Source organism: Adiantum capillus-veneris, chromosome 29 (genome assembly GCF_014529385.1).
Source record: "Adiantum capillus-veneris isolate H3 chromosome 29, ASM1452938v2, whole genome shotgun sequence".
Classification (NCBI taxonomy): domain Eukaryota; kingdom Viridiplantae; phylum Streptophyta; class Polypodiopsida; order Polypodiales; family Pteridaceae; genus Adiantum; species Adiantum capillus-veneris.
The window spans coordinates 9,437,920-9,456,198 of record NC_140959.1 but is presented as its reverse complement, the minus strand read 5'-3'; the positions used below and the strand labels follow the sequence as shown (position 1 = coordinate 9,456,198).

General features: G+C 41.5%; 1 pseudogene; it reads left to right on the top strand.

The window, feature by feature from the left end:
• Positions 1-5,632: 5,632 nt before the first annotated feature.
• LOC147418731 (uncharacterized) lies at positions 5,633-15,251 on the top strand (annotated as a pseudogene).
• The last annotated feature ends 3,028 nt before the right edge of the window (positions 15,252-18,279 follow it).

The following is an 18,279-nucleotide window of genomic DNA, read 5'->3' as shown; positions in this document are numbered from 1 at the left end:
CATAAATGAGGCATCCAAAAGCAGTTTGGTAAAGAGTGACATCTGCATGATCACCAGCATCATGAAAACTCAATTTCAAACCTATTTCCATGGGAGTGGCAATAGTTTGCAATCCTCAAGTCCAAACTTACATAGCAATGTCTCTATATAACTTTTCTGACACAAGGCAAATCCACCATCACACTGCTTAAACTGTATACCCAAGTAATGATGCAACAGCCCCAAATCTTTCATCTTGAAAGTAGCTTTTAAATCAGCCTTAAATTCAGCAATATGTCTCTCATTTGGTCCAGTGATCAGCAAATCATCTACATAAAGAACCACTTAGAAGTACATCATCCTCACGCTTTACATACAATGTGCTTTTTGTTGGACTATTACGAAAGCCTTGTTTGACCAAATGAGTGTTAGCTTTCTCATACCAAGCACGAGGAGATTGATTCAACCCATACAAAGCCTTCTTACATCTACACACTTTGTCCTCTTGTCCTTTCTTGACAAAACCGCGAGGCTGCGTTACATAAACTTCCTCGAATATGTCACCATTCAAGAAAGCAATAACAATGTCTGATTGATGTACATTCCAACCAAAATGAGCTGCCAATGCACATTGAAATTGCACAATAGTCATACGACAAGTGGGAGCAAAAGTCTCTTCATAATCTATGCCTTTTTTATGTGCATAACCCTTTGCAACAAGTCGAGCCTTATGGAGATCAATCTTAGCATCCGGCTTGCATTTCAATTTGTAAACCCATTTTGTACCAATGGCCTATTTGCCAAGAGGCAAATCACATAAAGTCCATGTGTCATTTTCTATAAGTGCATCATATTCTGATTGCATGGCAGCCATCCAATTTTTTGAATTTTGTGCTTCATCAAAAGACAGAGGTTCCTCAACGTCATGTAAGCTAGACACAGCCAAAGCATAACAATCCGATGCATAAGATGCATGGCGAGAGCCTGAACGAGTACGACTAGACAAAGGTGCATCCAATTTACTGTCACGCAATGTATGCACCAACCATTTTTGCATATCTATAGCCTGCTCATTTTCATCCTTTTCCTCATCAAGTAAAACATGTACATCTGCATCCATAAAATAGGCAAAATTCAGATGACCAAAGCGTGCATGCCAAAGTTTTGCATCTGAAATAGCCCTTGAATCTGCATTTACAAAATTTTGTCCACACTTGTCATACAAAGTGACCTTATATAGCCCACAGCACAAAAGGCTAGATGCAACAATTTCATCATTAAAACTAAGATCATGATTTGTACATTTATCATCCATAAACTTGACTACAAGTCCAAGTCTACAATCTTTCCAACTCCCTGAACCGGATAAGAGCATTGTTGGCACAAGTGACTGAGTTCGCATGAGGGACAGACTCGAGAGAGGTGAACAATTCGCGATGTGAGGTAATGTGCCTTGTAGCACCACTATCGAAATACCACACATGTGAATCTGCAACAACTGACATGCATGCATCATGGACAACATGATTATAAGTGCATTTTTCACTAAAATCCCATTTTGCATCAACATCGGCATCACAGTCTCCTATCACAGAAGACTCAACAATGGCTACATTTGTAATGGAACCAGCATTTGCAGTGGAACCACCCTCTTTCTTCTTAGTCTCTTTGGCCTTCAACTTAGGACCTGCTTGATCAAGTGATCATTAGCTTTACAATAATGGCAATGCATCTTCATTTTTCCCTTATCACCAGAATTTCCAGATGAATTGCTGCCAGTAGAAGCATTAGGAACAGGTGATTTTCCACTCGCAGAAGAACCATAAGAAGTGGCTGCATTGCTGTTACCACCCTTTCTTTGAGAAGTAATAAAAGCCTGTTCAACTACACGCTGTCTAGTCCTTTTTTTTTTTGGAAAGTGACTCTTGCAATAGCAATGTGCAAAATGACAACTTCAGGATTTCCTTGGGTCCAAGTACTAGCAAAAGTCTGGTAAGAATCTGGTAAGGCATCATGAACAATCTGCACAAGAGGACTGTCTGAAATGACTTCACCTGTAGAAATAAGTTGCTCATTGATATCCTTGACACCAGCAAGGAAAGTGTCCATATCATCTTCCTCATGCATAATCTTCGACTCCAGCTATTTACGCAGCAATGCAACTTTTGCCTCATTGCGGCTTGCATAAATACCAGCCAGAATATCCCAAGCCTATTTTGCAGATTTCTCTGAACGAATGTGAGGAGTAATGGTGTGCTTCACAGACAACACAATCAATGCATGAGCCTGTGCATCCTTTACATCCTAATGAGCTTGTTCTACCATAGGCTAAACAACTCTAATAGCAGCAATCCTTGCAGCAAGACCTGCCACATCGTCAACGTCGCCTACATCCTCAGAACCAAGACGTACATCAATGCCCTGCACAATATTCCAGACTCCCTTTGACACAAGAACATGTTGCATCATGTAAGCCCACATAGGCTAATTGTCACCATCCAATATGTCCTTAGCAACAAACATCTTGAACACATATGTGTTGTTGCAGCCATGGAAAATGCCTACACCTGATTTGAGAACTGCCCAAAATGAGGACAAACTGAGTGAGACCAGCACATGCTATACAACACAACCCGCATGCAGTAGACTGTATGGGACCTATTATGCAATATTTGCCACTGACAAAAATTCTCCACAAAATGACGAAATTGCCTGTGCAGACCTGGTTATAGTGGAAATGGAGATCGTAATGAGCTCGAATAAAAAATCTTAGCAGACTGAGCTCTATGAGCAATCCCAAAAAATTTGTCGACCTGCGAACGCTTGCCAAAGCTCACTAAAATCAGAGAAAATGAGAGGCGTGTGCTGGAGCTGCTAGCGACTAAGCCCGGGAGGATGCAACCTGCTTTAATACCAATTGTTGGAATTAGGGTTGTAGGAAAACACACACAGCTTGGAGAAGATGAAGGAAGCTCAAGGCACACAATAGAGAGTGTATTACTTAGTGTGCATGTCATAATAGTCAATATCTAATTCTCCTAAATGATTTTCTCATATTAAACTTATCATTTAATGTGGGGAAGTGCCAGGGGAGAAAAAGCTAGAATATTGGTTAAGCTAGCAGACCGGCCACAATAGGGATCCAAAGGGGGGGCCATCTGCAAAAGAGCCAAGTACAACAATGGGCTAAAAAGACCCTAAGGTTCAGCCCATTAAGACTTCCAAAATGCTAAGGTTCCAAAATTCAAAGGTTATGTCCAAAGGTCAAACCTAGGGAAATTGGATGCTTTGCGTGTGTGAAATAAAGTCTTTGCATATCCCTACATGGGAGGGGGCAAGCCCTTCTTCTAGGGGATGAGAGAGAAATTCACACACACACACACAAGCTTCCTTTACACAAAGGGAATTAGGGACACATGTCAGCTCCCTAGCCCAGATGCCCACAAGGTGTGCCCAATTCCTATTGGATGGCCTTGGAGGTGGACCAATGAGAATTAGGCTAGAGTAAATCTAGTTTAATTAATTTAAAAACACTGAATAAAAGAACCAATGAGAATTAAGTCTCCTAGAAGACTATTGGACAGTCTCCCAAGGGGTCCAATGAGCATTCAGGAGCCCAATGGCTTGCCTGATTCCTATTGGCCAGGAGGCAAAGGGGTCCAATGAGAGTTTAGTTTAATTATTAAATTACCTAAAGCTCTCACAAAAGGGGAAAGGGGGACACATGTCAGAAGGCTATCACTTATGCTGCTTAATTGTCATTGGCTTGCCTTGGGGAGGTCCAATGGGGGTTGAGCAAGAGCAATTATCAAGAGGGCTCGCCCAAGAGGGAGAGGGGGCTGATTTTTGCAAGGCATTATCACACACACACTCACACAATCTCATGTGTGAAGAAAGAGAAGACTATCTCTTCCCAAGCTTTAATGGAGAGCTCATCACCTACTCCAAGCTTGTGAGATAGAAGCCTACATCGACACACTCTTGGCTTGTGGATGCAAATCCAACCAAGAGCCAAGCTTCAATGCATGCTCATCTCCTCTACCAAGCTAATTACTAAGCTAAAGCTATGCTAATATGAGTGATTATGTGAGGAGATGTACATCTTTCTCGTAAGATACTCCTTCTTCCTCTCAATCTACTCTCATACCCTGCTAGCTCTCACCATCTTCGAAGGTGTGTGAGGTCTTGGGTCTGAGAACGGGGATAATTAAAGTTGTGTTTGCTAAGTGTTTTGCTTAGTGCATGAAGCTTTCATCTTCATTGCACTAGCTAGTCTTGAAGGAACACAAAGAATTGTATTGTACAATGTCTCTCTTGATGGGAGAAACCATAATACAAAAGCCTTTTGGAGGGGGGACCGGCTCCATGCAAATCCGGTCCTCAACTGTTGTCAATAGCTTAATTTCTCTCTCTTTTGAAAGTATTTTTGATGCTATCTAACTAGGTGTTATGCTTTTTGTTTCTCTCTCCACCCAAGCACTCTTGTAATTCTCATTAGGAATCTATTCTAATGAAATGCCCACTATGTTCATGCTAATTTCCACTACACATAAGTTTTAAACCATTAAATGTTACAGTGCAACTGAAAGATCGATAGCCCTAGAATGATGGTCGTATATATAATGCACGGGGGAAAAAAACCTCCTAAAGAGGGAAAAAATGCCCCAGCGGTCCTAGTGTGTTCACACACATCACTACCACATGTATATGGTAACATCAAGTAATGCTAAAAAGTGCCTGAGAAATGAGTCAAACTTGCTAGAGGACCTTGAGTGTCCAAACAGACTCCAAAAGGAATAGAACTCAACACACAACTGGAATTGGGACTCTTCTTCAAGTCCAATTCATCAACAAAGCCAAATGCCAAACATATTGATCACAATCAAAGATCTAAAGTGCCACCCAAAAACACATATGGCAAAGTCGCACCAAATCAGTCCATAACTTAGGAAACTATAAAAACTAGAGATGAACTTGTCCAAATTTGAAAATAATGTCACCAGCGTGTTAGGATAGACTATAGGAACAAGCTCCCAAAGATTCAGCCAAGAAATTTGTCCAACATGGATCGTGATCCATGAGGCCCTGTGAGTTGTCCAAGTAAAACCATATCACTTGGTGCCAAATATCAAGGAAAACCTAAACCTAGAGTTTCAAGTCATTTGGATTGCAAATTTTTTGCCAAAATGCCAAAAATCTCTAAGTCGAAGAAAAATTTTCAAAATACGGCATGAAATCCCAACCAGTGGTCCAAATTCAAAATGATGTGAACCATAGCATCCCCAGTTCTTTCTTAATCAGTTGGTACCACCAAAAGTTCAAAATGTTGGCGAACATGGATTGCGATCCATGACCCGCTAAGCTAGAATTGACCTACAGCCTCTTGATCTAGTGCATATAGCTATTGTAGATGCACTGGTGAAGTTTGGACAAATTTGGACTTGTTTTGATCAAGTTATACTCATTTTTCATTTTATGATCAAAGTTCGCATTTTTTGACTTTTATCAACAACTTGTGGGCCAATCTTTGAATCTAATCTCGGGTGGTGATTTCCAGAGAGCAAATGAATTGATGTCATCAATTCAATACAACGGAGAAGCTACCCTAACGGATAAGGATGGTGAAATAGTAAAAGTCAGAATCACTACAGATATGATCAACCAAGCTTTACATGTGCCACCTGGCAGCCACAACTTGCTGCTAAAGACCAAAGCTACAGACAATGACAAATCTTTTGTGAAGCAGCAAGGATATAAGTTTACTTACAAGGATCTGGTGTACTCAGAAACAGAATTTCCGTTGCATCTTATCGCACAACATTTGAAGGTTCAGAAGCCACCTAGATACATTGAACCCAATCCTCACATTGCTATGGTTATGGCCATGCCTTTACCTCATCAACTCCTACCTCAACTTTACAAGAGCTCAAGGATCTAAGGGAGGCTCTAGCTCAAGAAAAGTATGATCAACAAATCATGACCACTGGGCACAAGGTAATTCAGGGCCAAAAAGATGATGAGATCAAATTGCTAAGAGAGCAGTTGGCTGAAGCAAAAGAGGAGTTGGTGACCCAGAATGCAAAACATGTCCTTGAACTCCAACAGAAAGATATGGCCATTAGTGTCATAAGGGAAAGGCCTGCAATAGTGGAAGTCACACATGGAACTAGAAAGGAGTCTATGAGCATGGACCTTCCCCTATAGATCTACCAAGCCTGATCATGCAATGATTGCACTTGCAAAGTTGTAGCTTACACGATCGTTCTTAGCTCATCTGATCTCCTTTGCACGTCTACAAAGGTAGGGTTACATGACTTTGGTGACATAGAAAATAGGATAGACACCATGGAGGAGATTTAAAAGATGGATCTCAGAAGTGCACGACCTGTCTCACAAAGAGTACATGCAATATGAACTTAAAAGTACTTGAATTGAAGGCAATTATAATGATCACCCCTGATGAAGTAGTAAAGAATCATGGGCATGATATGATCTCTCTACCACTGATGAGACAAGAATCCCTCTTTTGGAAGAAGAAGATGTTGCCTAGTCTCGAGCCCAACCATAAAGGGGATTACAAGGATGTTCCTATAACTATTGACCAAGTCTTGACAATCCTCAAGAACCAACCCCTATGGAGGAAAAAGTGGTTTAAAAAGCGCCCAACAGATGAAACCTACTACAAAAACACACCACAACATCTCAGAATTGACCCGACCTTTTGCCATATCAATAGGTGATGATCCTAGGATGATTTCTATTCCTAGCAAAGCAAAAGACCAGCAGTGTTAAAGTACCCAGTTCTCACAAATCCACAAGGTAAGCTTCCTCCCTTGGAAAGGTATATGGTCAACATTCTACAAGGAATCAGCCAAATGAAGGATGTTTTGGATTTGACACGCCAAATGTTGGTGAAGATTGCCAAGATGCTAATCACATGTGTCACCGCATTTAAAAATATAGAAGCAACGAAACATCCATGGCAGGTATTCCTCGAAGGCACGAGAGGTTTATGCTGAAATCTGGAGATAAAGATTCCCAACAGAAATTTGATCATGGGGTTCTATGCTCCATTCATGTTTTTACATGCAAGCATTCAAGGAGGCATTGATGATTGGGTTCTTTGAACCAGATTCATCCATCTTCAGCCCCATAACAAAGAATCTACATGCTCAACATATAGCATATCAGAGCACATTAAGCAAAAATCCTTGCAAAGAGCCAGAAACAAAGGTGGAGATTGAAGCAAGAGAAAAAATGTTTACTCTACTCACTTGTACTCTTGAGAAGCGTACACTAGACTACTGAAGAAGGCTACATTCATCTCATTCCCACATTTGCCCTAGCAAAGCAAAGACAACATAACAGCAAGCGAAGTAGACCAAGACAGTTTGCACGAGGGTGTGCAAAGACTAGGAAGGGGGGAATGTTGGAAGTCAAGCAAGACGAGCACCCTTTGAGTTGACCCTTCTTCCATGATCCACAAAATTCTGATGTATCTTCATTATATTTTTGGAAATCCTTGTAATATTTAATAATCTCTAATTATAGAAGGGTAATCTTTGAGAATCTGAGTCGTAAAGTTTGTAATGGAGTCTGAGTCTTGTGAAGTTGGCCAATGGCCAAGAGAGCCCTAGGTATAAAGTCTATTTTGTAAAGTGGGAAAAGAAATCCCTTATCATTATCAAGTTTTGAGTTTGAAGTGTATGACTGAAAGCGACTACTCTCTTGCAAATTGTAATTATCATATCTTGAGCTCTGGTAATCAAGTTTCAATTTTGAAACTTGCATTGTGTTCGTTGTCCATTGCTCTTTCATTCAAATATATTTGTTGTAGATTCTATGGTGATTTGTGACTATGTATAAGTAGGCTAAATCTGATATTTTGAGTGTGTTGATGGCTATTTTTTGACATTCTAACCATAGGAGAGTGTTCCTAGACCCTAGGGCAACCTTTTTGGTATGTTCTATTGCAGTTTTTAGGACCTTGATCATGATGAATCGTGATTTTGGTACCTCCTTGGATTGCAACCAACCTTGGTAGGTTAGTGTTCCTAAGTATCTTAGACCTCCTCCTAAAGTTTTGTAGCATTTGGACATCGTTCAAGTGCAGAAATAGGTTGATGATGAGTGCGGTGACATAGGACATGGGCAAGTTGCCAAATCCTAGAGTAATAGATTTGCATGTGCTAGAGATATTGTCATTCTGTAGGTTCACTTCTTGAGTTTGACACCCTCAAAGAGTCTTCGTGCCCCATCCGAGTCGCTTCCCTGAGTATTGACATTATGTTAGTGCTAGAGAGCTCTTTTATAGACGTCCATCGTGGCAACCCACTAACACTTTCAAATAGCAAGTAGTAATGCTAGCCTTTATTTCCTTCTCTCCCTTAAATACATATTTTTTTTATAAAAAAAAATCCGGCCCCGAGGTTACGTTAAGTGCATACACTGTCAAATTTGGAGTGCGGACTCCTCTTACAAGCTTCCTCATGTGCCATGATCCTCTCCGCATATTATATTTGCATTACACTTAATACTGAAAGTGGTGCACAATTTTTGGTAAGATTCCACATCATAAAATTCCAATCGCATTGACACCACATCAAGAGACCCCCTTTCTTGTACCATTGACGTCTACAATGAGAGCAAAGCCTACCATTTCCCCACACTTACAAATGCCATACTAAGTGCACTATCTACTCGATGCATACTCTATACACTATTAAAACTAGCAACTCATCATGGTCATTCACTAGCACATTGCATTTTTGCATTAAATTGCCATATCTAGTGACACCTCTAGATGCAATCAAACTTGGCTGTATCAGTGACGTTGGAATTAGTGTTGCAGAGAGACACACACAGCTTGGAGAAGATGAAGGAAGCTCAAGGCACACAATAGAGAGTGTATTACTTAGTATGCAATGAAAAGATGGATAGCCCTAGAGTGATGGGCGTATATACAATGCACGGGGGAAAAAACCTCCTAAAGAGGGAAAAAATGCCCCGGCGGTCCTAGTGTGTTCACACACATCACTACCACGTGTATATGGTAACAAATCCCCCCTGGAGTGATGCGGTGAAAGAGAGCTGGCACATGAGTAAAGGGAAGTGCCATGCCCTAAGGACATGATCAGTCCACAAAAGGGGGAGTAAGCCCAAAGCTTTGTGGAAAGCTTCAAGCTTCTCACGAGACGATGCCTTTGTGAAAAGATCTGCAAGGTTGTCTTGTGTTGGCACATAAGCCAAGATGATCTCTCCTGTTGAGAGCCTCTCCCTGACATAGTGGTAATGCACCTTAATGTGCTTTGTGCAAGCATGAAAAATTGGGTTCCTCGCAACTACCAATGGGCTCTGACTGTCAGTGTAGATAGTGTTGGTAGTGTCATGTCCAACACCCAAATCAGCCAAGGCGTCTAAGCCATACACACTCAACTGTAGCTGTGAAGACTGCCCTGTACTCAGCCTCACAACTCGAAGTGGCCACAGTAGGTTGCTTCTTGCTCAACCATGATATACATGAACTGCCAAGCATGAAACAAAAACCACTTGTGGACACTCACGTGTCAAAACAACCAGCCCAATCTGAGTCTGAAAAAACATGTAAGTCTCGCGGCAATGATCCCCCCTTGGGATAAAACAAGCCAACATGTAAAGTGCCACTAAGGTAGCGGAAAATCCTCTTGACAGCCTACCAATGCTTAGACCCTGGGCTATGCATAAATCTGCTGACCTTTGAGACTGCAAACTGAATATCTGGCCTCGTGTTGCATACAAATGAGGCAGCCAACAGAAGTTTGGTAAAGAGTGACATCAACAGGATCACCAGCATCATGTAGACTCAAATTCAAACCTGTTTCCATGGGAGTGGCAATAGGTTTGCAATCCTCAAGTCCAAACTTACATAGCAATGTCTCTATGTAACTTTTCTAACACAAGGCAATACCACCATCACACTGCTTAAATTATATACCCAAGTAATGATGCAACAGCCCCAAATCTTTCATCTTGAAAGCAGCATTCAAATCAGCCTTAAATTCAGCAATATGTCTCTCATTTGGTCCAGTGATCAGCAAATATCGACATAAAGAACCACAATGAGAAGTACATCACCCTCACGCTTTACATACAATGTGCTTTCTGTTGGACTATTACGAAAGCCTCGTTTAACCAAATGAGTGTCAGCTTTCTCATACCAAGCACGAGGAGATTACTTCAACACATACGAAGCCTTCTTGCATGTGCACACTTTGTTATCTTGTCCTTTTATGACAAAACCGCGAGGCTGCGTTACATAAACTTCCTCAAATATGTCACCATTCAAGAAAGTAGTAACAATGTCTGATTGATGTACATCCCAACCAAAATGAGCTCCCAATGCACATAGAAAACACACAGTAGTCATACGACAAGTGGGAGCAAAAGTCTCTTCATAATCAATTCCTTTTTGGTATGCATAACCCTTTGCAACAAGTCCAGCCTTATGGCGATCGATCTCACCATCCGGCTTGTGTTTCAACTTGTAAACCCACTTCGTACCAATGGCCTTTTTGCCAGGAGGCAAATCACATAAAGTCCATGTGTCATTTTCTATAAGTGCATCATATTCTGATTGCATGGCAGCCATCCAATTTTCTGAATTCTCTGCTTCATCAAAAGACAGAGGGTCCTCAACATCATGTAAGCTAGACACAGCCAAAGCATAACAATCTGATGCATAAGATGCATGGCGAGAGCCTGAACGAGTACGACTAGACAAAGGTGCGTCCAATTTACTATCACGCAAAGTGTGCACCAGCCATTTTGGCATACCTCTCGCCTGCTCATTTTCAGCCCTTTCCTCATCAAGTACATCATGTACATCTGCATCAGTAATAGGCTGATCCGTAACATTTTTAGAAACCCCCATAGGCTGTACATTTGCCTCATTGGAACTTACAGTCGTATTTCTACCACTGAAAAGAGGCAACAAAGTGTCATAAATGTCATGTGAGCTTACATTACTGTCTCTAGTACATGACAGCAAGGGCTGGACAAAATCTTCCACAAACACTACATCCCGTGAAACCAAAATACGCTTTGTTTGCGGATGATATAACATGTAACCTTTTCTTTCAACACTATAACCAACAAAAATACATTTGACAGCCTTATCATCCGATTTTCTGCGCTGTGTTTTTGGCACAAAAGCATATGCCAAACAACCAAAAACACGCATGTGCTCAATAGAAGGCTTTCTATCATGCCATGATTTATATGGAGTAATAGACTGCAAAGCTTTCGTAGGACACCTGTTTAGTACATAAGTGGCACACATGATGGCCTCAAGCCAAAAACAATGCAGCAAATCTTGACTTAATTTCGACCATACATCGTGCCATTTCCGTCAGTGACCTGTTTTTCCTCTCAGCAACACCATTTTGCTGAGGTGTATAAGGCACTGTACACTAGTGTTTTATCCCACGACTAGCCAGAAATGCATTGAATTCATGAGACATATACTCCCCCCCTCGATCGGAACGAAGGGTGCCCATAGTACATTTCGAGACATTTTCAGCCATAGCCAGAAATTGTTTGAAGCACATAAAAACTTCGGACTTCACTTCAAGCAGAAATACCCATGCATGCCTGGAGTAATCATCAATGAAAGTCACGAAGTACACGTAAATTGCCCAAGGACGGAGTTTGCATGGGCCCACAAACATCACTATGCACAAGCTGCAACCTGCATGTGGCCCTAACTGAACCATCCTTTAGAAACTTAGAATGCTGCATTTTACCCAGAACACAGCCTTCACAAACATGTTTGATAGGTGCTTCAAGAGGCGGCAAAGAAGCAACCATATCAGATTTCTGCAAGCGCAGCAAACCAGCAAAATTTAGATGACCAAAACGTGCATGCCAAAGTTTTGCATCTGAAATAGCCCTTGAATCTGCAATAGCATTTGAAAAATTTTGTCCACACTTGTCATACAAAGTGAGCTTATACAGCCCATGGCACAAAAGGCCAAATGCAACAATTTCATCACCAAAATTGAGATCATGAACTGTACATCTATCATCCACAAATTTGACTACAAGTCCAAGTCTAGCAACTGCGGATACAGACAAGAGATTCTTCTTGATCCCAGGTACATAAAGTGCATCCACAAGTGTGAAGGAACTGCCATTTGCAACAATAAGCACAATCTTTCCAACTCCCTGAACTAGATAAGAGGCATTGTTGGCACAAGTGACTGAATTCCCATGAGGGACAGACTCGAGAGAGGTGAATAATTCACAATGTGAGGTAATGTGCTTTGTAGCACCACTGTCGAAATACCACACATGTGAATCTGCAGCAACTGACAAGCATGCATCATGGACAGTAGGATTGTAAGTGCACTCTGCGATAAAAGCCCATTCTGCATCAACATCAACATCACAGTCTCCTTTCACAGAAGACTCAACAATGGCTGCATTTGTAGTGGAACCAGCATTTGCAGTGGAACCACCCTCTTTCTTCTTAGCCTCTTTGGCCTTCAACTTAGGACACAACTTGATCAAGTGATCATTAGCTTTACAATAATGGCAATGCATCTTCTTTTTGCCCTTATCACCGAAATTGCCATACGAAGTGCTGCCAGCAGAAGCATTAGGAAGAGAAGTTTTGCCACCACTTGCAGCAGAACCATAAGAAGTGGCTGCATTGTTGTTACCACCCTTTCTTTGAGAAGCAATAAAAGCCTGTTCAACTGCACGCTGTCTAGTCCTGTTTTTTCTGGAAAGGGGCTCTTGCAACAGCAATGTGCATAATGCATCAAAATTGACAACTTCTGGATTTCCTTGGGTCACAAGTCTCCAAGTAGTAGCAAAAGTCTGGTAAGAATCTGGTAAGGCATCAAGAACACTCTGTACAAGGGAACTATCTGAAATAACTTCACCTGTAGAAATAAGTTGCTCATTGATATCCTTGACACTCGCAAGGAAAGTGTCCATATCATCTTCCTCATGCATAATCTTCGACTCCAGCTCTTTACACAGCAAAGCAATTTTAGCCTCATTGCGGCTTGCATAAAGACCTGCTAGAATATCCTAGGCCTATTTTTCAGATTTTGCTGAACGGATGTGAGGAACAATGGTGCGCTTCACAGACAACGCAATTAATGCATGAGCCTGCGCATCCTTAACATCCCAACAAGCTTGTTATGTTGTAGGCAAAACAACTCTAACAGTAGCAATCCTTGCGGCAAGACCTGCAACATCCTCAACATCGCCTACATCCTCAGAACCAGGACATACATCAATGCCCTGCACAATATTCGAGACACCCTTTGACACAAGAACGTGTTGCATCATATAAGCCCACATAGGGTAATTGTCCCCATCCAACCTATCCTCAGCAGCAAAATCTTGAACACATCTGTGTTGTTGTTGTCAGCCATGGTAAATGTTGTACCTGATGTGAAAATTGCCCGAAAATAGGAGAAACGAAGCAGGAACAACATGTGCTATATAGCACAAACCGTACAAGACTGTAAGGCACCTGTTATGCAAAAAATGGCACTGATAGAAATTTTGCACAAGATGACGAAATTGCCTATGCAAACCTGCCTGTAGTGGAAACGGAGGCCAAAATGAGCCCAAATCAAAATCTGAGCAAACCAAGCTCTACGAGCTTACCCGAATGTTTTGTCGACCTGTGAGAACGCTCGCCAAACCTCACTGTGATTGGAGAAAGTGAGCAGGCATGTGCTGGAGCAGCTGTCAACTAAGCCCGGGAGGACGCAACCTGCTCTGATACCAATTGTTGGAATTAGGGTTGCAGAGAGAGACACACAGCTTGGAGAAGACGAAGGAATCTCAAGGCACACAATAGAGAGTGTATTACTTAGTGTACAATGGAAAGATGTATAGCCCTAGAGTGATGGGCGTATATACAATGCACGGGGGAAAAAACCTCCTAAAGAGGGAAAAAATGCCCCGGCGGTCCTAGTGTGTTCACACACATCACTACCATATGTATATGGTAACAAACGACAACACTTTTAGTACCTTGAAAGCACCAAGTGACCTTATATTTCAAATTGGACACTAAAGTATCAAGGATCATCCTTTATTCAACATAATTGTGACATGTTCTATCTTTTAATTCTTGAGAATCTCACTCACCTCAACCTTCAACACAATGAAGCACCTCCTGGTTTCTCATGTGACATTATACAATCCTCACATGAAGCATCCTCTTGGTTTCTCACTTGACATTATACAATTCATCCATTGTTTTTTCTAGCAATGGAAGGTCCATGAAAATATTATTACACTCATCATATCTGAGGATGATTGGAGTGAAACAAGTTCCATTTTTGCTGAAGACATTGGGATCTTGAGTAAGCTATCGGATGTAATTCTTAATGGGGCACCGCTTGTGAGAGAACAAAATGTTGAAGAAATCGGAATTCATGATGAGGGGATCTCCTTGGCGTGTGAGAGTAAGAAAGACAATGAATGTCCTATGTATGTTGATGATGTGCTCAAGACATATTGTGATGTAGTCATGGATGGGTCTTATAAGGTGGTTGTGGATGCGAACACATGCTCTTATGGTAGTTTGTCCTTGTGATGAAATGACCATTGATCATACTAGGTTGACTTCAGATGATGATCAATTTGAAGTAGTATCCATGCATCTGGATTCTCAAATGTCCACTAATGCTAAAATTTTTGCATGCACTATTGGTATATAGCTCTACTACTGGCTCTACTTCTATTTTATTCAATAACCAGGAATATACCATCTCTTTATGAGTGTATTTTTCTCTTACATACTCCTCTTGTAAAAGGAGAGGACGTCTGTAGGATTCGAGCACAGGCTGATCAACAATGGTTACTCCTACTCTAAGCCATCCGAGCAAATGCCCTGCTTGATCTTCTCTGCCCTGAATAAGTCTAAAAAAAACCCTACTCAAGATCCCCTCGCACGAAGCAGGGGCTTACCCTGCTCTTTCTTGTTGGTAGCTTCCCTACGAAAGATGCCGCCACCTATGTCCCCCTGGTTCTCATTGCACCATTTGCCTGCTCGCCGCACACGTGTTTTCATTTCATGGCTGCGTTGCCACCTGCGACCTCTTTGATCTACCCCCCCACCTACGACCTCTCGAGAGCAGTACCTTGTGAGATTCCACTTATTAAGGCTTTTTCAAAATGTGTCCGACCTACTGGTGTGGTTGATGAGGAGACAACAGTATGAGAGTTTCTGATGACTGCCTTGGAAGGTCAAGATGATGGGTTAGAAGGTGTGTGTATCAAAAGTGAGGTTTTACAGGTACCAAATGCAAGTGCTGTTGTGGTCTGTATTGAGCCAAAAGAGGATGATTCCAGTGCTTGGAGGTAGTTATCTTTTGGTGTCAATTATGACTACTCTAGCCTTGATGTTGAATGGGGATTTGATGACCCCATTGTTGAATTGGATGCATGTATGACCCTCAGGGTTCAAAGGGCTGAATCAAGGTAAGAGTTCTTGAAGCTTCAGCAATAGCACGATAGCCAACATTGTGAGACTTTGAAAATTTGCACATTATTGCTAGTTACTTACGTCCTCAGTTTAGCTTTAGTCAAATGTGCATGGTCGAAGATCGAGACTAGCTGTTTTTGGCACATCAGTAGATGTGTCAAATGGGCAACAAGAATGCATGGAGACATTTCATGCTAAAGCCGTTAGATGTGACATCTTGTGTAATGGAAATGACCTATGAACTTTGACAGTAGCGAAATTAGGAAAATTAGAGAAATAATTTTTATGAGATTACTTTGTGAGCATAGAGGGTGAACTTAATTGATGGTAGCAACATAAACATAGTACTTAGTTAACTTGGCATGAACAATACTTTTGCAAGAGAGAGAGTTTAGAGAACTTGACAACAATTGAGGACTGGATTTATGTGGAGCCGGTCCCGCTCCAAAAGGCATTTGTATTATAGATTCCCCCATCAAGAGAGACTTGATACAATACAATCTTTGTGTTCCTTGTGACCTAGGTGATGCAATGAAGATGGAAAGCTTCATGCATCACGAGCATAACATAAACTTTTCAAAAAGAATTAACTATCCCAAGCCTCAGTCCAAACACCCTCGAAGGTGGAGAGAGCTAGCGGGGAATGAGGGTAGGGAAGAGGAAGAAGAAACATTCCATAGGAGAAAGAAATAATTCCTCATTTATCATCACTCTTCTTGCTACTAGCATACATAATAGCATAGTAATGAAGATGGAGAAGATGGAAAGCTTAAGCATTGAAGAATGGCTCTTGGTTGGATTTGCATTCCATAGCCAAGAGTGTTGGTGTAGGCTCTCCTCTTCTCTACTAGCTTGGAGAAGGAATGGAGCTCTTGCACTTTGCACTTCACACAATAAGAGTGTGTGTGGGAGAGTATACCCCCCAAGCATTCCCCCTTCTTGCTTTGGTCAACCCCCCCCCCCCCCCCTGTAGCTCATGCTTGAAGCTCATTGGACCGTTGCAAGCCTGGCTAATCACATGCAGGATGCATAACAAGCAACAAGGGTCGTCTTGGGACAAGTGTCCCCCTTTCCCCTTTGAGAGAGAGGACTTGATTAATGCAAAAACAATTAATTAAACTAACTAATTTATCATTGGACCCCTTGGGAGGACAACCAATAGGCACACCTTGAGGGCAACATGGGTAGGGGCTTGACATGTGTCATTGCTGCCTCTTGAGGCTTGGGCTTTCCTTGTGTGTGAGTGTGTGTGTTCTCTTTCATCCCCCTAGTTTTAGGGCTTGCCCCCTCTTGAGTAGGGATTGGGTTTGGATTTTTGAACACCTCACCCTCAAGCACCTTAGTCAGCAAGCATGACAAAGCACCTCAAGCTTGCGTAGTGTTCCCACAAGCACCTCAAGCTCCGTAGTCAACAAGCACAGCAAACACCTCAAGCATCCTAGTCAGCAAGCATGAAAAGCACCTCAAGCACCTTAGTCATCAGGCGCGACAAGGACCTCAAGCACCTTAGTCATCAAACACGACAAGCACCTCAAGCTTGGGCCGAGTTCCCACCTCAAGCTCAGCCCTAGCTTACCTAAGGTCAAAGGACTTTTAACACTAACTTTGGAGGTCTTTAATGAAGCTAGCCCTAAGGTCTTTTAAGCTCCATTGGCTACCCTTTCTCTTTGATAGACCATCTCTCATTTGGACCCCTTTACCATTGGCCCTGTGTTGAGATAGTCTGTAAGCACATGTCTATATTCTAACCCTTGTTCCTATTTACTCTCCCACATTGAATGATCAATTTAATATGAGAAAATCATTTGGGTTGGTTAGATATTAGATTTTATGACATTACCTCTCTCTTGAAATCGTAGTCATCCTCGACTAAGAGGTAGAATAGATAAAGCCTTAGTCATTAGTTCATTTTGCTTAGCAGGTAGAGGATCCCTTTTTATCCTACAACATCTTTCCAAGATGAATGACTAATCCATTTGGTGCTTGGGAGACATAGCTGCTGCAAGCATGTCTACTCTTTATTCCATTTCATCCCAAGTAGAGTGACAAATTTTTACTTGGTGTTTGAGAGACGTCATCATCACAAACATGATTCTAAGCATGCATACTATTTAAATTTGTGCAAAATAAAAAGAGAACTAGTCTTATAAGACAAAAACTTTGGTCATTCAAAAGAAATTTGTACATTTGCTTACTCTAATGTAGCATTGTAGGCATTGACAAGGATCATACCATCCTTAAGCTGTATTCCTTGCATCCATCTAGCATCTTGAAAAGGATAATTTTTAAACTTAATAAGATACCGTTGGATAATCTTACCATGTCATAGTACCTTGTCTTCCTGCCGAAGGATAGCTTCGGGTTGTAGCACCTCTTCTTGGTCTTCAATTTTGAGAGTGTCTTCAATAATTGGTGTAATAGAAATGGCCTATGAACTTTGAGAGTAGCGGAATTAGGAAATTAGATAAAGCACTTTTGTGAGATTACTTTGTGAGCATAGAGGGTGAATTTAATTGATGGTAGCAACATAAACATGGTACTTAGTTAACTTGGCATGAACAATACTTTTTCTCTCAACGAACATGATAACAGTTGAGGACCAGATTTATGCGGAGCCGGTCCGCCCTCCAATAGGCATTTGTATTATAGTTTATCCCATCAAGGGAGACTTGGTACAATACAATCTTTGTGTTCCTTGTGACCTAGGTGATGCAATGAAGATGGAAAGCTTCATGCATCACGAGCATAACATAAACTTTGTAGAAAGCATTAACTATCCCAAGCCTCAGTTCCAAGGCCTCAAACAC